The sequence below is a fragment of the Piliocolobus tephrosceles genome, chromosome 5 (genome assembly GCF_002776525.5).
Source record: "Piliocolobus tephrosceles isolate RC106 chromosome 5, ASM277652v3, whole genome shotgun sequence".
Taxonomy (NCBI): Eukaryota; Metazoa; Chordata; class Mammalia; order Primates; family Cercopithecidae; genus Piliocolobus; species Piliocolobus tephrosceles.
In genome coordinates this window covers 130,732,433-130,759,006 of record NC_045438.1, presented here as the reverse complement: position 1 = coordinate 130,759,006, position 26,574 = coordinate 130,732,433, and the positions used below count along the sequence as shown (strand labels likewise).

The window sequence follows — 26,574 nt, the reverse complement described above, 5'->3', positions numbered from 1 at the left end:
AAAACCTAGTAGTGCAAATAGATGAACAGTGGAGCTCCCACAATCATTCTTCCCCTCTGTCATCTTTATTGTTTAAAAAGGTTCAAACCTACAGGAAAGTTAAAACACTGGAACAGCGAATTCCTATGTATCTTTCACTGAGACTGACCAGTTACTCTCATTTTTCCACGTATGCTTTCCCTCTCTTCTTCTCCCTCTTGTTTTTTTGCTGTTTTGTAGCTAGTTGCAAACATTGACACTCCACCCTTAAATTCTTCAGCATATTCTCCCCAAGAATAAGGATATTATTTTACATAGCCATAATATTAAGAAATATACCTAAGAAAAATATCAATAATTCCATAACATTGAATATATAATCCCATTCACATAGCTTTAATTGTCCCTCGGATGTTTTTTATCGTAGTTTTAAAATTAATCCAAGATTAGGTTTAAGTGTTTGATTATGTCTCTCTTATTGTGTCCGGAATTGGTGGGTTCTTGGTCTCACTGACTTAAAGAATGAAGCCGCGGGCCCTCGTGGTGAGTGTTACAGCTCTTAAAGGCAATGCTTCTGGAGTTGTTCCTTCTTCCCATTGGGTTTGTAGTCTCGCTGGCTTCAGGAGTGAAGCTGCAGATCTTCATGGTGAGTGTTACAGCTCATAAAGGCAGTGTGGACCCAAAGAGTGAGCGACAGCAAGATTTATTGCAAGGAGCAAAAGAACAAAGCTTCCACAGTGTGGAAGGGGACCTGAGTGGGTTGCGCCTGGCTGGCTTGGGCAACCTGCTTTTGTTCCCTTATCTGGCCCCACCCACATCCTGCTGATTGGTCCATTTTACAGAGAGCTGATTGGTCCACTTTAGAGAGCTGATTGGACCATTTTGACAGGGTGCTGATTGGTGCATTTACAATCCTCTAGCTAGACCTAAAAGTTTTCCAAGTCCCCACTAGGTTACCTAGATACAGAGTACCAATTGGTGTATTTACAAACCTTGAGCTAGACACAGAGTACTGATTGATGTATTTGCAAACCCTGAGCTAGACACAGAGTACTAATTGATGTATTTGCAAACCCTGAGCTAGAGACAGAGTACTGATTGGTGTGTTTATGATCTCTTAGCTAGATATGAAAGTTCCCCAAGTCCCCACCAGACTCAGGAGCCCAGCTAGCCTCACCCAGTGGATCCCACACCAGGGCCGTGGGTGGGGCTGCCTGCCAGTCCCTCACTGTGCACCCGCACTCCTCAGCCCTTGAGCAGTTGATGGGACCCAGCACACAGAGCAGGGGGCATGGCCCCTCTGGGAGGCTCAGGCTGCGTGGGAGCCCACCGTGGGGGGGTGGGTTGGGGAGAATTGGGGGGGTTGAGGGGGATTAGGGTATGGTGGGCTGCACGTCACCAGCCCTGCCCTGCGGGGAGGCAGCTGAGGCCGGGTGAGAACTCCAGTGCAGTGCTGGTGGACCGGGCACACCCTCTGCAGCTGCTGGCCTGGGTGCTAAGCCCTTCACTGCCCTGGGCCTGTGGTGCCAGCTGGCAGCTCCATGTGTGTGGCCCGCTGAGTCAGCACCCACGCCTGCGGGAACTTGCACTGGCCTGTGAGCACCGCGTGCAGCCCTGGTTCCCACCCTCGCCGCTCCCTTCACACCTCCCTGCAAGCAGAGGGACGTGCTCCAGCCTGGGCCAGCCCAGAGAGGGGCTCCCACAGTGCCGTGGCAGACTGAAGGCTCCTCAGAAGCACCGCCAGAGTGGACGCGAGGCTGAGGAGGCGCCCGAGAGCAAGAGCTGCTAGCACGTTGTCACCTCTCATTATTTTCATCTACGTGGGTTCCTTTGACAATTTTTGGTTTGTTTCTTTGTTTTTCCTGTACTTTTTTTTGAAGAGTCTAAGCCTTGATCAAAGTTTGTTTTATACAGTGTCCAACATTCTGCATTTATCTAATTGGTTTCCTCACAATTCAGTTCAGCCTAAACATTTTTTTGGCAATAATACTTTATTAGATGACATGCATTTGTTACTGCATCACATTCCATAACGTCAGATTGTGCTTCTCTTGGTATTGCCATGTTTGATCATGCACTTAAGTTGATGACCACTAGATGATTTCATTGTACACATACATTTTTCCATCTGTAATTTGTAATCTGGTGAGTCCAATCTCACTTTTGGATTAAAATTTTTATTGTTAAGAAGTGTCTTTTCAATCTAGGAAAAAAAGGTATTTAATAGCCTATGTCACTTTTTTTTTTGGTCTCCTTTATGTGACATAATGAAACCATAGAGCTAAAAATACAACCTTTGCTGATTTCTGTTAGCCTTTAAAAAATGATTTTATTTTTATTTTATTGTTTATTTTTTTTTTTGAGACCAGGTCTCACTCTGTCACCCAGGCTGGAGTGCAGTGGCGTGATCTCGGCTTGCTGCAAACTCCACCTCCTAGGTTCAAGCCATTCTCCTGCCTCAGCCTCCCAAGTAGCTGAGACTACAAGTGTGTGCCACCATGCCTGGCTAATTTTTATGTTTTCAGTAGAGATGGGGTTTCACCATGTTGGCCAGGCTGGTCTTGAACTCTTGACCTCAAGTGATCTGCCCGCCTTAGCCTCCCAAAGTGTTGGATTACAGGAGTGAACCACTGTGCCTGGCCTGTTTTATTTTTAAAGAGACTTTTTCTTCAAATTATTGATAACATGAACTGTTTATTGTTACCAATTAAGTATGTGTGCACATCTGTCATTTCCTTTAAAAACTCAGGAATTTAAAGTAAAAAAGGTTTTCTGAAATATTTCATAGCTTGCCTTTACCTTACTCAGATCAAAATTGTCACGTGATAATGATTGGCTTAAATATATTTACATTATACAACGCAGTATTTTTGTTTTGTTTATTCAGCATGTAACTCTAAATTCTTTAGACTCTTTGTGATATTTTCATTTTTTGCAAAGATACTGAAATCCTTGAAAGAGTGAATGTTACCAATAAAGAAATCATTATTGAACTACCATTCCAACAAAGTATATCATAGGACCAGTAAAAGAATTGGATTTCTAACTTTTTTAAAAAACGATTTTTACATTTAGTTACTAGAATTATGTGTCTGGTTCAAAGAACAAGTTCATGGAGAGAGACTGTGTGTGTGTGTGTGTGTGTGTGTGTGTTTTGGCTTCTGTAAAAAAAAAAATGTGATTACTTAACGATTATAATGTTACGATCCTGAAGATGATGGAGTCACTAGAGGAAAAATCCTTAAGTGTCTTCCATAGGACAGCAGCTTATTTCCCCTCCTATAGTGGACCAAGGAACTGAGAAAACACTTACTCTTTTGTTTGGTTTTTGTTTTTCTTAGAATGGCTTCTACTCACAATCAGGTTAGGCAGACCACCTGGTGTCTGCCTGTGAATGGGAATATTTATGAGCAGTCTGAAGCAGTTCTTAAGTGTCCACTTCTTTGATAGAGAGAGACTGCTTATTCCAAGCTCAGACATTACTTTTCCCTCAGAAATTGCCTGCCAACACCCCCCTCGTAGTAGAATGACTCATTATGAGCTGCAGTCTTAACATTTTTCATTGTTTTGACGTTGTATGCTTGGCAGGGTGTAGGGTGGTTCTTTACTTCTTCAGGGTGTCTATATTTATCAAATACAATGTAGATGCCTTTATAATATTAAATATGTGATTTGTAACTCTTACTCTCCAATTTCCATCAATAAAGCACAGCTGCTTAGTTACAACTCAGGCTGGATTAAGCAGTTTGTTTTATTTTGTGGCTCACTAGAGTAATTTGAAACAGTGAAGATTTACCAAGGATATAAGGCCAGATTTTTGCAGGTGCTGTTCTGTGTTTTGTAAACATTCATCTTTAGTGGCTAGATGTCAGGCAGGTCCCCCCAAATTTCTTGGGTACGGTAGAGATCAGCCCAGATGTTTCTTAGCCGGGGTGGGGGTAAAGAGAGAGTGACCCTAATGATCATGCTCGAGAGTGTTATCTTTGGTTGATCCAGTGGTTCTAACTGCCTTTGTTGCAGACAGTGTGTAGCAGTTTAACAGCTCCTTTGAATATGTCAGCGAATGAATGAGAGAGTAAAAGTTGAGGATAAAAGCTGAAAGGTGATGGCGTGATAATACTGGAGACACCTGCGTGAAAATATTATATGGATGCGGTATGCCATGTCAGGGCAGCTATTGACTCGGCAGATCCTGTTAATCCCATGGTTTTTTTTTTTTTCTTCTTCTTTTGAGGTGATCTTCTTACCAGAAATTTAATTTTAACCTCTTTTCTTGAAATGAGGGAAACTAATCTTGGGTGTCAGTCACATTCATAATTGTAGGGGCAAGCATTTTAGAAGAACTTACTGTTTTCAAGCATTAAATTCTCGACCCGAGTTCAGCAACCCAAGGTATTAATATGTCTAAAGAGCCCAGTCTCTTGGTTTCTTGTGCAGGTAGTTTTTGGGTTTATATTAATGAAAGGTTCTAGAGTTTCTACAATAATACAGGTTTACCCTTTTGGAAAATTGCATTATTAACATGCAATGATAATTATTTCTTCGCCACATTGTTGCAAAATTTAATTTTGCAGTGGGAATACAAAATGTTTAAGAATTCAATTGATACTTATTAATCGTTGCCTATATATGTTATGTACTGTGCCTGGGGCGGGGAAATACAAAGATGAATAAAGCAGGTCCTCTTCCTTAAATAAAATTTTAGTTTTTAAAAAGCCTTTTAATGAGCACAAAAAGCAAAACAAACACAGTTACTAAGTAAAATGAGTAAAAGTATATTTGAAATATCAAAACGTCAGCATGTGATTTTTTTTAGAGGAAACTATCAAATTATTCTAAATATAAAAATTTTAAATGAAATTTAAAACAGTGAGACTTGGCCGGGCACTATGGCTCATGCCTGTAATCCCAGCACTTTGGGAGGCCGAGGCAGGTGGATCTCTTGATGTCAGGAGTTTGAGACCAGCCTGGCCAACATGGTGAAACTCCGTCTCTACTAAAAATACAAAAAAATTAGCAGGGCGTGGTGGTGGGTGCCTGTAATCCCAGCTACTTCGGAGGCTCAGGCAAAAGAATTGCTTGAACCTGGGAGACGAAGGTTGCAGCGAGCCAAGATCACGCCACTGCACTCCAGCCTGGGCTGTAAGAGTGAAACTCCATCTCAAAAAAAAAAAAAAAAAATGATGAGACTCTTATCTTTCTTAGCTTACAGAGAAAAGTGAATTTTAAGAGCAGATTTTCAGTGGTTATAGTTTTCCAACACTAGACAAATAACACAAAATACATGCTGCTGTAAGATTATATTGATAGTCTTCGCAGTATTTCTCTTCAGCATTATTATCTGATCAACACGTATATGAATGGAATAATAAAACTTACATTTATCATACACTTGTTATGTACTTCTTTTTTGTTACCACAAAAGTATAAGTGTCTTCAATTTAAATGAGGATGCACAGAGATTAGTAACCATCCCACAGTTAACAGAACTAATAGTTTAGCAGAGCCTAGATTCAAGCTAAGCAATCAGATCTTTTATCCAACATTTCCTGAGTTCACTTATTCTTAGCTGCCCCTTTACCCCTAATAGGTTTTTTTCTTTTTGTTTTTGTTTTTGTTTTTTTCTGTTCAGTATGGTTTGGAAGAACCTGTAAAACTATCTAAAATAAAGGGATACATTAACTTTTCTCTAGGCTAATATTGTATTTAGGAGGGGGGAGGGGGGAGGGATTGCATTGGGGAGTTATACCTGATATAAATGATGAATTGATGGGTGCTGACGAGTTGATGGGTGCAGCACACCAACATGGCACATGTATACATATGTAACCTGCACGTTATGCACATGTACCCTAGAACTTAAAGTATAATAAAAAAAAAAATAAAGAAAAAAAAAATTTAAGGAAAATTTTGGCTAAGTATATATTTTCTTTCAGGTTCTTTCTATATATACATATTTTTGCAGTGTATATATTTGTAATCTTATATTCTACAATATGGGACATTTCCCAAGTTTCTATTTTGTTTTCCAATTATTTTGAATTGTTATGTATTCTACCACTGACCTAATTTATCCATGTTTGCTCATCTTTTCCTCTACTTTTAGGATTGTTTTTGTTGTTTCAGTTTTTCATTATGATACATAACATAGTAACGAACATTTTCTGCATAGCATATTTTTCTTTTCTGGAATTATTTTTGTAGAATAAATTTCCAGGAGGGTCACATGTACTCTTGAACTTCATATGTTAGTTTGTGCCTGGCAGTACCTTGATTATGTGAATTAGATAGGGAGAAATAAATTTGCAGAATAAAATGTGTTATATTCCTTGTAAAGTCGTTTTGCAATATCCAGTCATTTTGCATATAAATAGTAGAAAAGGGTTTAGTTATTTATACTATTTTCTTATTTCCATTGGGGAAAGTAAGAATTGGGGAGATACAGGCAATATTAAATTAGAAGTGCTTTAACATATCAGTCTTCTTATTTGGCTTAGTCTTTTAGTTCCTGTATTTTCGGGAGTATAACTGGTATACAATTCCAGACCCTATAAGGAAAATGAGGATGGAGAAAAGAATAGCATTGTAATGATAGAAGAGGGTTAGGGAACTCCTGTTGACTCTGATGATAAGAATTATGATGGATTTGTCATTCATACAGAAAGCTAGGAACTTAGCTCAGATGCATGCATAGTGTGAGAGACAAGACTCAAATAAAACTACACAGGCAGCTCATATCACTAGAGAGCCCCAAGTTAGTTTCTACTTGAGGTTAAGACAGCTGCTGCAAGGAGGAAGGGACAGCTGTTGGGGTAAGCTTGTGAGCACTGTGAAGCACTTCTGTAGTCCCTTGTGCTCCGGGTGAATTAACTGGAGGTGCTTTGCTTTCCTTGTAGAGGGCCGTGACCACTGTTTCATTCATCCTTTGAATCCTAGCATATACAGTGCCTGACACATAGTAGTCCCTTAGTAAATGTTTATTCCATTTAGTAGAATTCATAGGTGAGCTTTGAAAAGAGTGGCTAGCACATGTGCAATGAAAATTGTGCTAGAGAAATAGAGGCTTATTAGGCAGATGTACCAGTTTGGTGGGAAGAGACTTTGGTGACTTCAGTGGATGGGTAGCAGAATTGGAAGATTGTTCAGGAAGAAGAGATGGTGTTAACTGCTATATTGAAATTTCCTTTGAAAACTTAGTTTCACACAAAAACCTACATATGAATGTTTATTACAGCAGCTCTATTATGATCTCCAGAAAATGGAAGTAACTAAATATGTTTTTCAATAGGGGAATGGATAAACAAACTGTAGAATATTATTCAACAGTAACAAGAAATAGGCTGTCAAACCACAAAAAGACATGGATGAATCTTAAATGCAAATTAGAAAGTGGAACCTGATTCAAACAGGCTACATTCTATATAATTTCATTAGTATGACATGGAAGATGGAAAACTAAAGTGACAATACAGAGATCAGTGGTTACCGTGAGTTCAGGAATTGAGGAGGGTTGAATAGGTGAAGCACGGAGGAAGTTTTAGGGGAGTGGAACTGTTCTTTATGATCCAGTGGAATAGTGGGTATGTGACAGTTGTCGAAACATACAGCACTTTTACAGCACAAAGAATGAATTTTAATGTATGAAAATTAAAAAAAAATGTTTAGGAGATCCCAGGATGGAATGCAGAATGTTTTTAAACAGACTGTATTACAGATGTATGAAACATCTGTAATGTGGCGAGGGGTAGGGGGGGAGGAGAAAAAATGCTGAACTAAGTAAATTTGGAAATAAGTGAATTCTGAAAGACTAAAGGCAAAAGGACCTGCATCTGAGTATTGTATTCTAGTTGATGAAGTTGTTTTTCATGGGCGTATAGGTTAACAGTTCTGATACTGTTATACATGTATACCGGAATTGAGCAGTTAAATAAATGGATGGTGGAAGCCAGATTTCTCATTGTTGGGGTGGGTATTTACAGAAGAGTAAGAGGAAGAGGCTAGAATGGTCCATGTGGTAATGAATTACAGAAGGATATATCAGTAATGTGAATACTTAATGTGGATACAGATGGTTACATATAGAAATATTTACAGAGATGAATGCATACACAGATTGGTATACACATATATTTCCTTGCTCTGTCTCCTGAGAGGGCCTAGATGCAGCAACAATGATTATATGTAGCATCTAGATCCTGGTTTCTAATAACCATTCTCCAATAGAAGCAACCAGGGCTCTTGGAGAAGTGGTCAGTTCTAGGACTGCAGTAGAAAATATACAGAATGAGCTTTGAACGTATTATAGTGCTAAAGAAGTGCTTTAAAAAACCCCACAATGAGGGGGGCGTGTCAGGCGAACTGAAGAGCTCCCAGTGGCCCAAGCTGGAAGGAACTATTTGAGCAACAGAATAAAATACTAACAAGTTGTAACCCGAAGTATGAAATAAATATCCGTGAGTCCATACTGATATGTAAGTAGTGATAGATAACTAAAAGGGGGAGAAAGAGATAGATTTGCCATGTAGCATTCCAAATAATTTATGTTGATACTCTCCCATTAAGGAGCAAGGGGAGCCTGACTGTCTTTTCCTTAAGTGTGGGCTGTGTCCATGATTTCCAAGTGTGGAAAGGGAGGGAAAGTAACTTTAATGGAGAAACCTGACAAACATGGCCTCAGCCACGTGATCAAGATTAACATCAGCAGTGATAATTCATGTTGATTGCATATACCCTTGATATGGTGTGATGAGAATGGCCTCTGTGATCTTCCTCCAATCCCGTTAATCCAGTTTAACCATGAGAAAAATCAGACAAACCCAAATTGATGAGTATTGTACAAAATACCTGACCAGTACTCTTCATAAGTGTCAAGGTTATCAAAAACAAGGAATATCTGAGAAACTATCACAGCTAAGAGGAACATAAAGAGAAATGACAACTAAATGTAATGTGGCATCCTGGATGAGATCCTGGAATGGGAAAAGAACATCAGGTAAAAACTAAGGAAATCTGAACAAGTATGGACTTTATTATAGTTAATAGAGTGTCAATATTGGCTCATTAATTGTAACAAATGTACCATACTAGTGTAAGATGTTAATGATAGGAGAAATTGGCTCCTGAGTATATGGGAATTCTCTGTACTATCCTGGCAACCTTTTTATAAATGTAAAACTGTTCTAAAAAATAAAGCTTCATAGATTCCATCGATCAGAAGGAAAAAATAAATAAAGCTTTTTTAAAAAAGGAAAATACTGGGTGGCACAGGTTGAATTGCTTTTACTTATCTCCCTAAAGGAATTTAAACAATTTTAAAAAAAATAAAAGCAAATTCAGATACCAAACAAACCAAAAAGCTTCCTGTGATGATCCTGAGAGGTTTTGAGATGATCTTGATCTCAGATTGATACTGATCATTTGCAAGACCCAAAGCACCTTCCATTAATTAATTAATTATAAATTCTTCTCATCTAATTCTGAAATTGAGAAACAAACTGGATTTCCCATGCCCTCCAAACAAGTTTATGAAAGAGTGAAAATTTCATAGATCCTGACGGTATTAGTTCATTCTCATGCTTCTAATAAAGACATACTCAAGACTGGGTAATTTATAAAGGAAAGAGGTTTAATGGACTCACATTTCGGCATGGCTGGGGAGGCCTCACAATCATGGCAGAAGGCAAAGGAGAAGCAGAGACACATCTTATATGGTGGCAGGCAAGAGAGCTCGTGTAAGGGACCTCCCCTTCATAAAACCATCAGATCTCATGAGACTTATTTACTATCAGGAGAACAGCCTGGGAAAGACCTGCCCCCATGATTCAGTTACTTTCCACTTGGTCCCTCCCATGACACATAGGAATTATGGGAGCTACAATTCCAAGATGAGATTTGGGTGGGGACACAGCCAAACGATATCACTGACTGAGTCTTGTGCCTACCTTCTGCTTAATGCTTTTTTCTTTTTAGAAGTAGAAATATTCATGAATGAGAAAATTATAGGCACTGGACCTTCCTCTGATGCACTGAATAAAGCTCAGAGTTCACTCTCATTACACTTGAAGGAGAATAGGTTGAAGAATGCAGGGTAATTTAGAAATGCAAGAATGCTTGTATATCCTTTGGCAAAGGAGATTTTTAAAAAATCTTCAGAATACTCTGACCACCCTTAGTGTAGAAAGTATTCTAACTAACTCATTTTCATTCATTCTTCTTAAATAAGTTACTCTCTCTTGACCTGGAGTAGGATAGTCCCAACTTCCAGTTGAATAATACTCTTAATTCCCTAGAAACAATGCTCTGTTATTTCTGAAACTGGTTCACTGCTCTCCTCTTCACAAGTCCATCACTACTAGTGTTTGACCTTCTGGAAGGCACAAGGTGCTCCTGAAATCATAGTTAGGGCTGGGAACTGAAGGGCTGATGCAAATGTATCTTGTAAGACAGTCTGTATTCTGTTACAAATGATCTCCATCCTGGTGTTCTTTCCTGCTCATTTCATTTTGTGTTCCTAGGATCTTTGCACAGAGCAGAGCAACATAAACTGTATTACAATCTTATCTTTTAGTGGGCTTTTGGCCAGAGGTTCAGAGCTCTAGGATTTAGAACTTCCTTTTACTTCATAAAATCACAGGATTGATGTTAGCACTCGTTCTTTTTCAGCCATTAATTCATCCCTTGGTCATACGTAAATAAACTAAATTTGTATGATGTAGTTGGTGAAACGAGATGTCTGGTTTATTCAGCTTGGAAAACCTTTTTCAGAACATGGATAAATTTGTATTTGTGCATTCCAGTAGCTTCCGGCAAGCTCCGTAGAGAAGGTCAGAGGAATAAAAGTAAAGACAACTCCTTTGTTCCTAGGAGTAAAAAGTAGTTGCACACAAGAAAATTGAGTTATGACTGTTGGTCTGATACCTTTTCTTTTTTTCTTTTAGTCTTTTCTTTTAGTCTAAATATTGATATATTAGGTGAATACAGAGTTTAGCATCCTTGATCTAATTTATTGTATTACTAGAGAAGTACTTGTTTTTACCAGTGAAAATACAGTCAAGTGTGAACATTTTAAATGCAGAAAGCCTGAGATTTTGTCCTATTCAATAAAAAGCCTGATTTATAGAATACTCAAGAGATGTTGTTTTCTTAAGAAAATATACTATAAATATTCATGTGTACTAAGCCTATATAAACATAAACTAGGCTTAATTCAACAATAAATACTTGCCAAGCTCTGTGAAGACATAATGGATACAAAGATGATACCCTCAGGAAGCTTACAGTTTAGTTCTAAATTATACTACTGTATTTTTTTTTTTTTTTAAGAAAACAGTTTAACATCAAATGTTTCCCAAGTTTACTTTTTGCATAGTGCATACACTTTTGGGAAAATATGTGGTTACAAAACGATATTCTAGGCCAGATATGTTGGCTCACACCTGTAATCACAGCACTTTGAGAGGCTGAGGTGGGTGGATTGCTTGAACCCAGGAATCCGAGACAAGGCTGGGCAATATGGTAAAATCCTGTCTCTACAAAAAATCCAAAAATTAACCGGGGTTGGTGGTGTGCCTGTAGTCCCAGCTTACTCAGGAGGCTGAGGGGGAAGAATCACTTGAGCCCAGGAGGTGGAAGTTGCAATTGCCACTGCACTCCAGCCCAGATGAAAGAGTGAGATGAGACCCTGTCTCAAATACAAAAAAACCAACAACAATAAAAACAAAAGAAAACACCCCATGATAGTCCACGATTTGTTCAATGCTACTCTAGATCATCTTAAAGGAAAAAGCAATCAGTATGACACCAAGTCTCTGGAATTTTGAGGATTGGTTGATATTGTCTCCCAGTGGATGAGAGAGCACATCTTAATTTTTTTCTGTGAGCAGATTCTCTTGACTTCATCTGGGCCTTCCCTATGCTAAGTTCAATTATTGATATTTTCTTTTTAAAAAGCCATGTACCTTGCTAACACAAGAAGAGAGCTGGGGAGAAAATGCCACTCTTGGACAGAATGATTGTAATGATCAAAACCAGAAGGCCGTCAACATTGCCTCCAATGATGATAGGCAAAGAATGTTACTCTTCATCTTTCAGGAAGATGACAGTGATCTTAGTTCATTGGTTCTCTATATTCAGCCCCTCATATAGAGATTTGTTGAAAGGATCCACAGTTCAGTTACATTTCTTGGTGACAGCTTAGAGTGAACCAATGAAATCTCTGCAGCCATGGTTACATTTTCTTTATGTGATATGATGGCTTAGCTCACTGAATGCCATTCTTCCACATGCTGAACTAAATTGCTCTCATAAGTGTTCTTCTGATTTTGGGTGCACAAAGTATAGGCCTGAAATGAAAGCTAATGAAATGAAAGGATGCACTGCCATAGTCATTTGCCTCCTCTCCACTATACCACTGTATTTTAATTTAGTTTATAATAATTAAGACATCTTGTATATTGTATTTTATTATAAATGCAATTAGTGAAATTTGAGTAAATGAACCTTTAGTATTAAAAACCATCCCGAATGTTTTTTTTTTTTTTTTTTTTTTTTTGAGACAGTGTCTCACTTTGTCGCCCAGGCTGGAGTGCATCAGTGTTATCTCAGCTCACTGTAACCTCTGCCTCTTGGGCTCAAGCAATTCTCCCACCTCAGTCTCCCAAGTAGCTGGGACTACAGACATGCACCACCACACTCAGCTAATTTTTGTGTTATTTTTGTAGAGATGGGGTTTTGCCATGTTGACCAGGCTGGCCTTGAACTGCTCAGCTCAAGTGATTCGCCCACCTCAGCCTCCCAAAGTGCTGGGATTACAGGCGAAAGCTACAGTGCCTGGCTAGTCCAGAATCTTAACGTTGCTATTTGTGTATCTTTTTCCTTCTGCCTTCAGGGAACCCCTCAATCACTGCTTATTACTGTGAGTTCACTCTGACCTGCCATCACCTTCTGTCGTCTGAATGAAAAAACTAATTTATTTTTTCTTGATGACTCTAATATTGTTTGAGGGGCAACTCAACTTTTCTTTCTCTCAGCTTTTCTCGTTAATGTTGTTATCTTTTATATCAAACTGAAGGATGGCCAAGTCCCTTTATCCAGCTATCCAGGGTCAGCTTTCTAGGTTTTACAGTGGTCCCTTGGAGGATTTTTGGAGTCCTGTATTTTAAAAATTTGGTCATATGGGGTTTGGTGTAAAAGATGCAGAGAGGCCATGGGAAGGGATTCCAGTTTGTATCCCAGAACTTGGGTATATTCAGGTTGAGATCTTGATTGTCAAAAACTTGCATATTTTGAAGGTGATTTCCGATAGTACATATTCGGTAGAATCTTACCAAGGAGGCATTTGATTTCCCACACGTTTGCTCGTAGCATTATATTGCGTGCCTTAGTGATACGGTCAGTGTTCCTCCTCTCTAGGATTTTTATTTCTTTTTAATGTTTCTTTTCTTTTTTCTTTCTTTCCTTTCCCCTCTCCCTCCTCCTCTCCCCGTTTCCCTTTCCCCCTCTCCCCCTCTTCCCCTCTCCCCGTCTCCATCCCTCTTTAGGACAGCAGTGTCCTGATAGAGGTAACACACTTGGAAATGCTAAAGCTGTCTACACACCCACACCCACACCCACACCCACACACACACCAATGAATAAGTAGGTCTTCAGATTGAATGGTATTAAATGTAACAATATTTTCATTTATACTTTGATCCTATGTTTTCTAAATTTTGAATATTAGAATGTGCAGAATATAAATTTATAATCTTCAGACTTGAATTTTTAGCCCAATACATGATATTATTGTAGAGTAGGAATGGTATGGAAAAATGAAATCGAGAGATAATTCTCAATCTTTATTTTTAATCATTTAAAGTCAGAATTTTTATCTTTTCCATTAAATGTCTAGCTGTAACACAGATCATCATCATGTGGCAAAGGTATGCCAGACTGAAAAAGAGAGTGGCAGTTCTTTTGGGGGCTCAGTAATTAGAGCTTACCTAAAACCCAAGATGTTGAACTAGGAAATCACTGTGGTCTCTTCTGATTCTAAAAGTTGATGATTTTCTTGACATCACAAATTCATGCAGTTGCATGTGCAAATTGTGAGATGCTCAACCTGTAACAAGAAGAGATAGATCATCTTCAGTCAGATAATCAGCTTCTGGGTGGCTGAGAAGTTTTTATATAAGTAAGATCAAAAATGAGAGTCTGCTCAGCAGATTTGCAGGGAGTCTCTGATAAATTTCTTTAGTGCCATTTCAAACCCCAGGAGCTCCACATATGATGGTTTTATTTTGGGCTCTGTTATGGACATATTCTATATATTTACTCTCACTCTGCAGATCTGTCTAAGCATGTTTTGATAAAGAGTATTGAAGTCTCAAAGATGGGTTTTAATATCTTTACCAAAAGATGTCAGACATTGACAGATGGTTTCTAAGGATAATTCCTTGCAATCAAATCTTACTTTCTTTATAATGCCAGTATATAAAATGAGTATAGGTGTGCATTATTACATTATCAGTAAGAGCTCACAGTTGATTGCCAAAGTATACTTTCAGTGGCATCCGACTTTTCTAGATCAGAATCATGTAATGTGGTAGAAAGAGTTCTTAAATAGGATTGACAAGCCTCTATCCTTCCCTCTCTGTTTTGAGCACTTGGGCAAGTCATTTGAACTACCTGAGAGACAGTTTACTTGTTTTTTAGAATGAATCACTTTTCTTATAATGATGGATTTTTAAAAATCATTTTAATTATTATAAAGTTATTACATTCTGCATGGTTAATAAAGGGTGACATACCAAGAGAAAAATATTACAGCTGAAAAATCTTAATTTCATCAGGTTTCCAGAACAGTTTTTAAAACAGTATTGAAAACATTACTATGTTTTGATACTTCTTCACTGTGTATGAGGAAAAGCTGACTACTTGAGCGTTGTTATCAATCTACACTAAACTAGATGTACAGTTCAGGGGACATCAGCACATATATGGACATTTGGCAGATTTCTTGAGCCGATAATTCTGGTCCTTCTCTTTTAAAAGTTCTTAATTGGGTAATCACGGATAATTGAAGCAGAAAAGTCTTCTCATGGTGTGCTAAGTAAACACAGATGAAGACAGAGGCAGCTGACTTCAGCAACTCTTCTCTGCATGGTGTGTCTCTGAGACTTACATTGAAGATGTATAGTATGGGTTACTTTTACTTCATTTTCTTGTAGTTACAGCTTCTGCACGTATCATGCCCCAGAAAAAGGTCATCATCTTCCCATTATGACATATAGTATACAATTGATAGTCTTTTTTGTGGGGAAGGTGTTGGGGAAGAAAGTGAGTTTAATGGACCTGAGGTAATGTTTAATAACAGGAGATGTAAGTTAAATTGACCAGCCGTTGTATGTCTCTATGTTTGCTGTAATAGAATGTGGGATAGTGAGAAATTTCACACTAATTTTATTCACACTAAACAATTCTAATTGTTTCTTTTTTATAAACAATATGTGAAATTTGTCTAATTAAGAGGCTGTCCTTTCTAAATTAAATATAAATTTGGCTTTCTTCTGGAATTCTGCTGTTTTGAGTGTTTTGTCCTCATTAGTATTATTAATACAAGACAACCTGCTTGCATGCAGCTAAGCATAGCTTCTTTGTTATGTATATAACACAGAGTGGGCAGGGTGTGCAAAACTCGTCTACATGCTTCTCAGAAAACTTCTGTGTAACACTGCCACGTGCTAAGCCTACGGAGCTGAGGTAGAGGGTTTTCTTTTGTTTTTTGTTTTTTTTTTTTTTAAATTGATAGTTTTGGCTTAAGCTTTGGAGGGAAGAAGAAATGGTGTGGATTCTGTGAAATCACAGGATGTCCAAGTTCCAAGGGCTTTAGGAATTGCTTTATATCATGTGTCTAAATATTGCACCCCTGCCCCTCTTCCAGTCCAGACTCATCCAAGAGAATCAGCACAATTCCATTAGTAAATGAAGTCACAACTTAGGGATTGATGGAGAGAATTAATAAAAAAGGCCACAAGTGGTTCCAGGTGCTCCTGCAGTCATACACACGCATACTCTGTTCTCAGAGAGTATGTTCTCTGATATATCCTGAGTTCTCAGAGAAGGAAGAGGTGTGGAGAAATTATTTGAATTTGTTCTCAGATTTTTTTATCGGGTTAAACAGTTTTTAAAAATCAGAATGAAGAGAAAGTGATGGACATACACTTGCCAACTTTTATTCATTTGGACATTTAAAAGGAAAATCATCACCATAGAGTTATAAATAAATTATAACAAATGTAACAATGTAGCATATATTTAGCTTTATGAAAAACTGATATTGTCCTTCTCATTTAACTATAAAAATTTCATCACTGACTGGATGCATGGTGGCTCATGCCTGTAATCCTAACACTTTGGGAGGCTGAGGATTACATGCTTGTAATCCTAGCACTTTGGGAGGCCGAGGCAGGAGGATTGCTTGAGCTCAGGACCAGTAAAACTCTGTCTCTACAAAAAATACAAAAATTTGTCAGGCATGATCGTACATGCCTGTAATCCTAGCTCTTGGGAGGCTGAGGTGGGAGAATCACTTGAGCCTAGGAGGTCGAGGCCCCAGTGAGCTATGATTGTGCCTCTGCACTCCAGTCTGGGTGACAGAGTGAAACCCTGTTTCAATTTCAAAAAAAAAAAAAAAAATCACGTAGTTCATTGCCTAGGATTTAGGAATTGCTAATCAAGTAGTTATAACCTGAAGAATAATTTAACAGTATAAATTTTAAATTTAAAACTATGGTATTAGCCTATATCAGCTCTAAGTGGATTCTTGCCTGATGCAAGATGTGATTCCTGCACAGCCACAGAAGGGTATTATTAATTACTTTTAGGCTTAATAACTAAAGAAGCTTTTGGAAAATTTGAACACAACTGAGAAAGCAACCCACATCAATTTCCGTAGGTACTCACAAAGCTGGGTGGCGGTGTACATTGTCATGTTGAGTTATTTACAAATACAATTTTTGTGAGACTGTGGAAGGGATAACTTGAAATCTTGAAGAATGGTTTGGGGCCTTGTTACCCAAAGTCTGATCCAGGGACTAGCTACATTAATAGCACTTGGGAGCTGCTGGAAATGCGGGCCTCACCCCAGACCTGCTGAATCAGAATCTGCATTTTAACAAGATCCCCAGGTGATTCACATGCATAGCAAGTTTGAGATACTGATTTAGAGTACCTTTCTGAAAACAAGGGTTTCAATTAGGTAACTTTCACATAGCCTTTGCTTTATCTAATTAACAAGTGTTCCAAAACCAGAATATTAGAGGAAATAGGTTGTTTAGAATAGGAATTAAAACTAGCCTAAAAAAAGGTAATATAGAAAGGCCTTGAGACCTGCATTAATGATAATATAGCTTATAATTAGCTTATCAATTAGATATACATGGGTGTATCTAAAGAGCTTGAAAACTGTTTTTAAGGTTTTTCTTTTCTATCTTGATTGTATATTTAGGAAAACCCAGGTAAAATCACAAATAGAGGAACATTTTTTTAAGCAGGAAGATATTTATATAACAATTTTTGGACCAAACAGTTAAGTGAGAGAATTTTGAAATGGAAACAAAAGTTGAAATCTGTCTTAGAAGTAATCTACTCCATCCCTTCTCTCCCAGCAGTTTGAGTGCTCTGTTTAAAGCTAGAATTTTGAGCATGAGAATGCCACTCTGGACAACAGAGATTTTTTCTCTGTCTCCCCTCTTCTCTTTCTCTCCTTCTATCTCCCCCTCCACCATCATCTCTCTCATCTTACTCCCTTTGTCCCCACCCCATTTCTTTTTTCTTTCTCCTTTTCCTCTTCCCTATCCCTACCCAGGATTGTTTCACTGTTAGCTAGGTTAAGTTTAAGCTTCTTGAGGACTTTAGTACTTAATATGGCTCACTTTTAAGACTAGTTGAAGGGTACAGATTTAGATTTGTTCAAGATGATACATGATATGTAAAAAAAAATCACAGTGGAATTTCTACTAATGGATATGTATTTACATTATATATATATACACACACATATATAATCATTCCTTTTATGCTTGCATCCAGGGTTTAATTAATCCTTTGGTAATTAAGAATCCCCTCAAAGTATGCCTGTGAGCATATTGTTCAGACCAGCTGTTAGCTCTTATACTAAAATTGGTTGCCTTGCAGACCTGTGTTATCAGTAGTAAGTACCTCAAAAGTCACTCAGGAGGAAAACTGAATGGAAGACCTGAAGCAGAGGGAATCTTCATTGTATACCTTTTTGTGCCTTTTGAATTAAGCCCTTTGAGTATATTACTAATCAAATAAATAGTTAAATAAAATTTAAAGAGAAAAGTTTCTAAACTTTTTCACTAAGAATGTGTGAACTCTGATGTCAGGTACTGTTTTGTGGAAGGGGAGAAAATACCAGGTATGGGTAGCATCTTAACAAGTGATAAATGCTTTTGACTTTATTTCTCACTGACATCCTGTACTTTTGGTGGTGTATTTCTTCTTTCTATTGACCAGCAAGTAAGTTCCAAAATACTGCTGAATATCAGGTTAGAAAAGAGCCAGTGTTTATTTCCCACCCTGCAGTCTTCAGTGTAAATATCTGAAAATGGTTACATTGGGAGAGACAAAAAGATCTTCCAAATCTCTCTTATACATCTGTTAGTCTACAAGAGCTTGCCAAAACTGTTTTCTGAACTTTTACAGGATCCTGCTATAACCCAGCATACATAGCCACCATCCAGATTTTGTTTTAAAAGTAGATGTGGTTTAATTTATATTGAAGGAGGATTAAGTCTCTTCTTTCATCTTACACTCACATAGAAATACAGAAATCTGTCTGCTTTGATCTGAATATGTTTTAAGAGACAGTGTTATGACTGGTGGTTACCATTGCCTTTTAAGTTATAAACAGTATATAACCACTTGCCAGAATTAATAGGTTACAGTTACATTACATTCTTTTGAATCTGAAATTGATATTTTATCACTTGTTTTCACCTTTCTGCTGAAATGAGAGGAGTAGGGGCGCAAGACAAAAAAAAAGTTTATTCCATGTCTGTCAGATAACTGGCAGAGCTAAGTTCCTAGGGCATATTTCTAGTCACAAAAACGTCACTAAATGTCTAAATAAAGACCAAAACGCTTCTAACATTGAATATTGACATAAATGTGAACCGTACATACATTTAAGACAGAAACTAAGCACAAGATATTTACCCACTTATTTCAGCTCAGGGTGCCAGGTGAGAACCAACCTGCACAGGGCACCATCCCATTGCAGGGTGCACTCACACTTACTCATACTGGAACTGTTTAGACTCATCAGTGAACTTAGCATGCGTAGCTTTGGGATGTGGGAGGAGTATGCAGAAAAAAACCATGCGTGCATGGGGAGAAGGTGCGAACCATACAGACAGTGGCCCTGGTTGGGAGTTGATTTTTTCCCCCCTTAACATCCTTCTAATGAAATGATGTTGAAGGAAACAGTGTTATTTGAGGAGCTGTTGTACCAGACTTTAACTAGGATTTTGAAAGTTTATATCTAATACTGTCTTTTTGATTAGATTAATTCTGGTTTGGTGACATGCTGCTTGCTTTTGTCTTCAGCTGTTAAGTCTTTTCATGCCCTTGTTAGAGCTTCAGTGAGAATATAGTAATGACAGATTGTGAAAAGTTTTAACTTTTCTGTTTTAGTTTGTTAATGTGGCTGAACCTTTCTCTAAATGTATGCAGAGTATAAAAGATAGCTGGTGAATGCTTGATTGCAAGGTCACATTTTAAGATAGATGTTCTCATAGGGCTGTGTTTTACATGTCTAATAGTTTGCGATTGTGTCGGGACCCTGAAAAGAATTTGGACCTATAATTTGTGACTCCACTCTGGTGAAATCTGCAACTTGATAGCAAAGTCTTCCTTTACCAATTGAATTCAGTGTGAGTCACATCACTGGTATATTGGCTGTGCCTAAGATTATATTTGCCTTTTGTGGTAGATTAAAAAAATTTTTTTGTATATGTATAAAGAATTCTATACTTAAATGACTAAATTGCTCATAAAAAAGAATTACATACATAGGTACATGATTACGTGTTTTTAAGAAGTAATTACACCCTTTATGAAATTCATAGGTGATGTATGGTGGTGTGTGAAATCAGAATTGGAGTAGATATCTGTTCTAGTCTATACTCTGTTTTTAGCTGGTAATATTGAGCAAGTTACTTGTGTGTATTAATTTCCTTTTATGAAAGTAAGAAAGTTGGCAATGTGTTATCTGCAGTCTCTCAATGTTCTGTGATCATGTAATTTTATGTAGTTCAAGGCAGTTTCATAGGATCAAGAAGTACATTGGCTAAGATACTTTAGTAAGTGATTAAAAAAAACTGATGATAATGATGTTGGAAAGAACAGAAGAAACAATATTAACATTTGTAGTATTTGTAGCAAAACAAATTTATATTAAGGACAATAGATGTTCAGAACCAGCCTGGAGTGTCTTCAGACGTCCTTTTAACATTCTTTACTGAGGCTCATTCTTCCAACCAGGACCCAGGGCTCTCTCCTTTCTGCTCCTCCATATTCCTATCCCAGTACTCATTGAAACTCTGACACCTATCTTTTTTCCCAGTCGTTGACCCATATCCATCTTGTGCCTCCATGCTGCATTAAAAATTTTCTGGTTCCATCCAACTAACATAAACTATGTTGATTAAAAAAATAGTTTTATTGCGGTATAATTCACATTCCATAAAATTCACCCATTTAAGGTGTACAGTTCAGTGGCTTTTAGTATATTCTTAGTTTTGCACTTATCACCACAATCTAATTTTAGAACATTTTTGTCTCACCAGAACGAAACTCGGTACCCGTATATTATTGACTTGATCATGTTTAATGTGGAACCCTAACCATGTGTTTGCACAATAATTGAGGACTTTTAAAAGACCATTTCATAACTTAAAAGAGTGACTCTACTGTGGAGACTTAGGCACTGTTACAAGGGTGTAAAACAGACCATTTTGGTGCTTCCCATGCTGTGCTGCTCTGCCCGGTAATGAGGGCAGGTTCTGAAGTTGTAGTGAATGAATTTCTCCATTTATATTTTATTAAGAATTAGGAGCCAGAGTTTGAGGGGTAGCTGTGCTTTTTTCTGAGGGTTGTATGGCTGGCCAGCATAGTGATGACCATGTGAGCACAATGATAAGGAGACATGTTCCAGACGTAATGTGGTAAGCAACAATGACTGAATGCTGCTTCTCTGTGTTGTGGACAGTAAATTAATAACCACCTATAAATGTTTCTTGCATGTGTTTATCTTTACATGTAAGAACCTGTAAATATTCATCATGGGTCCTTCAAGATCCAAGAGGGAAAAATTATTTGCCTATATGTATGTCTTCATTTTAACTATCTTTTTTTCGTTTTTCTTCTGATTTATTGTCTTGACCTATTAGGTGTTAGAATCAGTTTATTTTATAGGTTTTTAATGAAATTTTAAATCAGCTCTTTTAAGATATATAATTTTGTAAAATAAAACTGATTAGGAGTATAATTTTTTGTCATATGTATACAGCTGTATGACCACCACTGCAATCATTACACACACATACACACACACATTTCCATCTCCCTCGAAAGTTTCCTTGTAAGTTTCCTTGTACTTCTTTGTAGTCATCCCTTTCCCTCACCCTAGTCTATGACAAACAGGGACCTGTTTTCTGTCACTATCATTTTGCTTTTTCGCCCCTAACCTTTTTTCCCTTTTTTCTTTTTTTTTGAGACGGAATCTCACTCTGTCACCCAAGCTGCAGCACAATGGCGCAATCTCGGCTGACTGCAACCCCCGTCTTGCGGGTTCGAGCAATTCTCTTGCCTCAGCCTCTTGAATAGCTGGGATTACAGGTGCCCATCACCATGCCTGCCTAATGTTTTGTATTTTTAGTAGAGATGGAATTTCACCATGTTGGCCAGGTTGGTCTCGAACTTCTGACCTCAGGTGATCCGCCTGCCTCGGCCTCCCAAAATGCTGGGATTACAGGTGTGAGCCATCGCGCCCGGCCCAACCTTTTTTTTTTTTAAATTAAAGAGATGAGGACTCATTGTGTTGCACAGCCTGGTCTTGAACTCCGGGGCCCAAGTGAGCCTCCCACCTCAGCTTCTCAAGAAGCTGGAACTTACAGGTGCATGTAAGTTCTGACTGGCTCATTTTGTTTTTTTTCTAAAAATTTGTATTAATGGATGCATACGGTTATGTCTGGCTTGTTTCAATTCGCACGATATGTGTGGGACTCATTCATGTTGTTGCATGTATCAGTAGTTTGTTCCTTTTCATTGCTTTCCATTGCATAGATTTACCACAGTTTGTTGAGCTGATCTGTATGTGGGTTATTTCCAGTATTGGAGTATTTTAAATTGCTGTAGACCTTTGAGTACCGATCTTTGTATGAACATATGCTTTTATTTTCTTGCATAAATACACACGGTAGAATTTTGGGGTTGTGTGATAAAGTATAGCAGCTGTATGCTTAACTTTATAAGAAACTGCCAAACTGTTTTCCAGAGTGGCCGTACCATTTTAACATCCCCATCAGTAGTATATGAGAGTTCCAGTTGCTCCATATCCTTGCCAACACCTGGTATTGTCAGTCTTTAAAAAATTTTAGGCCGGGCGCGGTGGCTCAAGCCTGTAATCCCAGCACTTTGGGAGGCCGAGGCCGGCGGATCATGAGGTCAGGAGATCGAGACCATCCTGGCTAACCTGGTGAAACTCTGTCTCTACTAAAAAAAAATACAAAAAATGAGCCGGGAGAGGTGGTGGGCGCCTGTAGTCCCAGCTACTCGGGAGGCTGAGGCAGGAGAATGGTGTGAACCCGGGAGGCGGAGCTTGCAGTGAGCTGAGATCCGGCCACTGCACTCCAGTCTGGGCGACAGAGCGAGACTCCATCTCAAAAAAAATTTTTTTTAGTCATTCCAGTGAGTGTGTGGTGATGTCTCATTGTAACTTTAATTTGCATTTCCTTTTGGTTCATGGATTTGTACTTTGTGGCATTTATGCTAAAAGTACCAAGGGAGAAGAAAGTTGTTTTTTCTTCAGATTGTTATCATCTTGGTTTGTAACTTGTGTGTTCTCAGAACATTATTTGATTCTCCACAATCAGTAGCACAATTATTTTTATATTAATTGGTTTTGTAATCGAGTTGTCCAGAACTCTATTACACTTAAAATATGATCAAACACTATAAATTATTGTATCATTTATGATCACACCTGATCAATTAAGAGGATTCGGGGTAGGTAAAACCTTACGTAAATCTTTGGAAAATGGTTTTAACCTGTTTCTCAAATAATACGTAGCTATATTTCTTGTCATTCTTTTTTTGGAAACTATAATATGAAAGTTCAAAATGTAAAAAAGAAGATATACTTAAAATTAGACATTTCATAGTTGGGATATGGTATAGTACTTTGAAACAAATTCTGTATTAGTATTTAGAATTGAGATGTTTAGCACACACTGCGTAGTTATGTTAAATGGTGGGGACGGGGTGTAGCAGGCAGTAGTGGAATGTAGAATGCTGCTGTATACTGTGTAATGTAGGCATCTCCATTCCTACTGGAGAAGTTGCATCTTCTTCTCAAGAAGCACAGAGGGAGAAATTTGGTAAAGTACCAAGTAGTTGGAAATACAGGACATAGCAGATAAATTTTGTATATACTAATCAGTGTAACTCAAATCGGTAACTGTATTTGATATCCTAACTGAGTAGCCATATTGGATATCCAAACTGTTAACACTTCATTACCCTGATTTTTTTTTTTTTTTTGAGACAGAGTCTTGCACTGTCACCCAGGTTGGAGTGCAGTGGCGCGATCTTGACTCACTGCAACCTCTGCCTCCCAAGTTCAAGCAATTTTTCTGTCTCAGCTTCCTGAGTAGCTGGGACTACAGGTGTGCACCACCATGCCCAGCTAATTTTTGTATTTTTAGTAGAGACTGGACTTCACCATATTGGTCAGGCTGGTCTTGAACTCCTGATCTCGTGATCCAACTGCCTCAGCCTCCCAAAGTGCTGTGATTACAGGCGTGAGCCACCGTGCCTGGTGGATCTTTAATCTTTATGTGATGAGGGATCCAGAAATCTTAACTTGAATGGCAATTAAAGGCCTTTGAGAAAGTAGGGGAGGGTGATGGATACATCAGCCTTGGCCACCCTCTAGTGGCTGCTCTGACCATATTGCAACTTCAGTTGATGCTCTTAAGTGTACAGGTGGGGGAAATGGCTGAGGGGCTTGTTGTTTATACAAAATTATTTTTTGTATTATAGAGTAGAACAAACATCTGGAGCAATCTAGAAGAATAACTTTAGTAAGGAGTTACCTTAAATATCAACATTGGTTATCTGGGTACTAGGATTATGGATGATTTTATTTTCGTAATTATACTTGAGTGTATTTTCTAAATCTTACTTAGTCAACTTTTTGTTATAAGCCAGATAAATAGAAAGGGAGACTCACTGATCATCTCTTTGTGCCAGACACTGTTATATATATCATTCCTAATTCCTAATACACAAATTTGAGTTACATTGATTAGTACATACTTTGTATGTACTATTATGTCCTGTATTTTATTCAACTTCATTTGGGGTTTTAATGGAACACTATCATTCGCTAACATTTTTGTGGCACAGACTTCTTGCTGATGTTGTTTACCAGAATGTCCTTTGATTCTACTTCAGTCTTGCCCAGTAAAGTCGTCTTTCTTCCTTAATGAATATCTCACCTTTTTTCACGACCACTCACCAGTCTGTGAACCTTCAAAATAAATACATTCCATGTTCTTATTCATGTTGACATATGTTTGATGTAGTACATACTGCCGTCTCTTGTAGTTATTTCATGTGTATTGCCTGTTTCCTAGCTTTGCATCCTACAGCCCCAGAACAGCACATGGAAAGCACACGGTATTTGCCTAAAACCATATATTGAAAGCTTCTACCTGCCTCAGTTTGTGATGTAATGGTATTTGACTTCTTTAATCAGTTGCTTGGCATTGTAGCACATTTTCCTAGAACCAGTATTTCAAATGGTGTGTAGGTGCCTAGGCCCTAAAATACTGGTTTTAAAACTTTGCCACACATTTAAAAACTGGAGAGTTAAAAAAACAAAACAAATCTCCAATGTCCAGGTCACACCCCATACAAATGGAATCAAAGTATTTGGAATGGAAGCCAGGTATCAGTATTTTTAAAAAAGATACCCTATGTTATTTGAATGTTTAGCAAAAGTTTATCAACTACTGCCCTATTTAATCTATACTGCATGGGTACTAAAGTTAAACTCCTGATATTTAAAGTTTTGCTTTTGGGGAAAATACCTTTCTCAAGCCATGTGCAAGAGGTTTTTATGGCATAAGACCTACAGATAACTAGCAGGCTTAATGCCCAGGTATTTATTGTTAAAGGAGGTATTTGTCCAGCTTACTCTCAAATAGTTCCCAAAAAATGTTTTTAAGGGGAGAAAGAGAGAATGAGAATGATAAAGCAAATGGGGACAAATTGTAAACAGTTGTTGAATTCTATAAAGGCTATATGGGATTCACTAATACTAGTCTTGCAACTTTTTTGTAAGTTTGTAAAACTTTTAAAAAGTTTTGTTAAAAAGAGAGAGAGAATTTGTTAACACAGATAAATCCCTAATTGGTGAAATAGTAGAGATTTTGTTTTTTTTGTTTTTTTTTTTTTTAATAGAGTTTTTACTGTTGTCGCCCAGGCTGAAGTGCAGTGGCACAATCTCAGCTCACTGCAACCTCCGCCTCCCTTGTTCAAGCCATTCTCCTGCCTCAGTCTCCCGAGTAACTGGGATTACAGGCGCCTGCCACTATGCCCAGCTAATTTTTGTATTTTAGTAGAAACGGGGTTTCGTCATGTTAGTTAGGCTGGTCTCGAACTCTTGACGTCAGGTGATCTGCCCACCTCAGCCTCCCAAAGTGCTGGGATTACAGGTGTGAGCCACCACACCCGGCCCTAGATTTTTGTTTTTAATTTTTAAAAATATTGAAATGCACAGAGTACATCTGGCTTCAGTCATCTGTTTTCATTTGTGTTGCTGTTTGACTGAAATCCTCTTTCTCCTGGCAGGTGGGGTTGGGGGATGGTCCTATTTTCTAAAGGGAAGAGGCATTTCCTATTTAATCTTGAGGATACAGGGAAGATGGTATGGAGTTAAGCATCAACCCACTTCTCTTTCTGTCTCTTTTTCTTTCTGTTTCATTGGCACAAAATACTGTTTCCATTAAGATGCTTAAAAGTGATGCGGGTGCAATTGTGCAAATTTAGAAGATAATCATTAGTTGGAAGATACGTTAGATCATTTAATTTAACCTCTTGCTTTTTACCAATATGATGACTAAACCAAGACTGGTAGATGTAACCTTATACTTTATTTAAGGTCTACAAGGAGGAGTAGTATGTATTTTACTGTTTCCCTTGTTACCTAGAACTTAACATGGGATATTTACCTTTAGGGAAAACTTTTATATTATATCTGTGCCCTGGATGCTTAATTAGTTAACTGTGCTGTTGTAGTTTAAGGAC

At 38.0% G+C, this 26,574-nt stretch overlaps 1 protein-coding gene across 5 annotated transcripts in view; it reads left to right on the top strand.

Annotated features, from left to right (window-relative positions):
• The window catches only part of ZFAND3 (zinc finger AN1-type containing 3), a 336,930-nt gene that overhangs the window by 168,649 nt on the left and 141,707 nt on the right, over nucleotides 1-26,574 (top strand). The gene's annotated exons all lie outside the window — the stretch shown is intronic.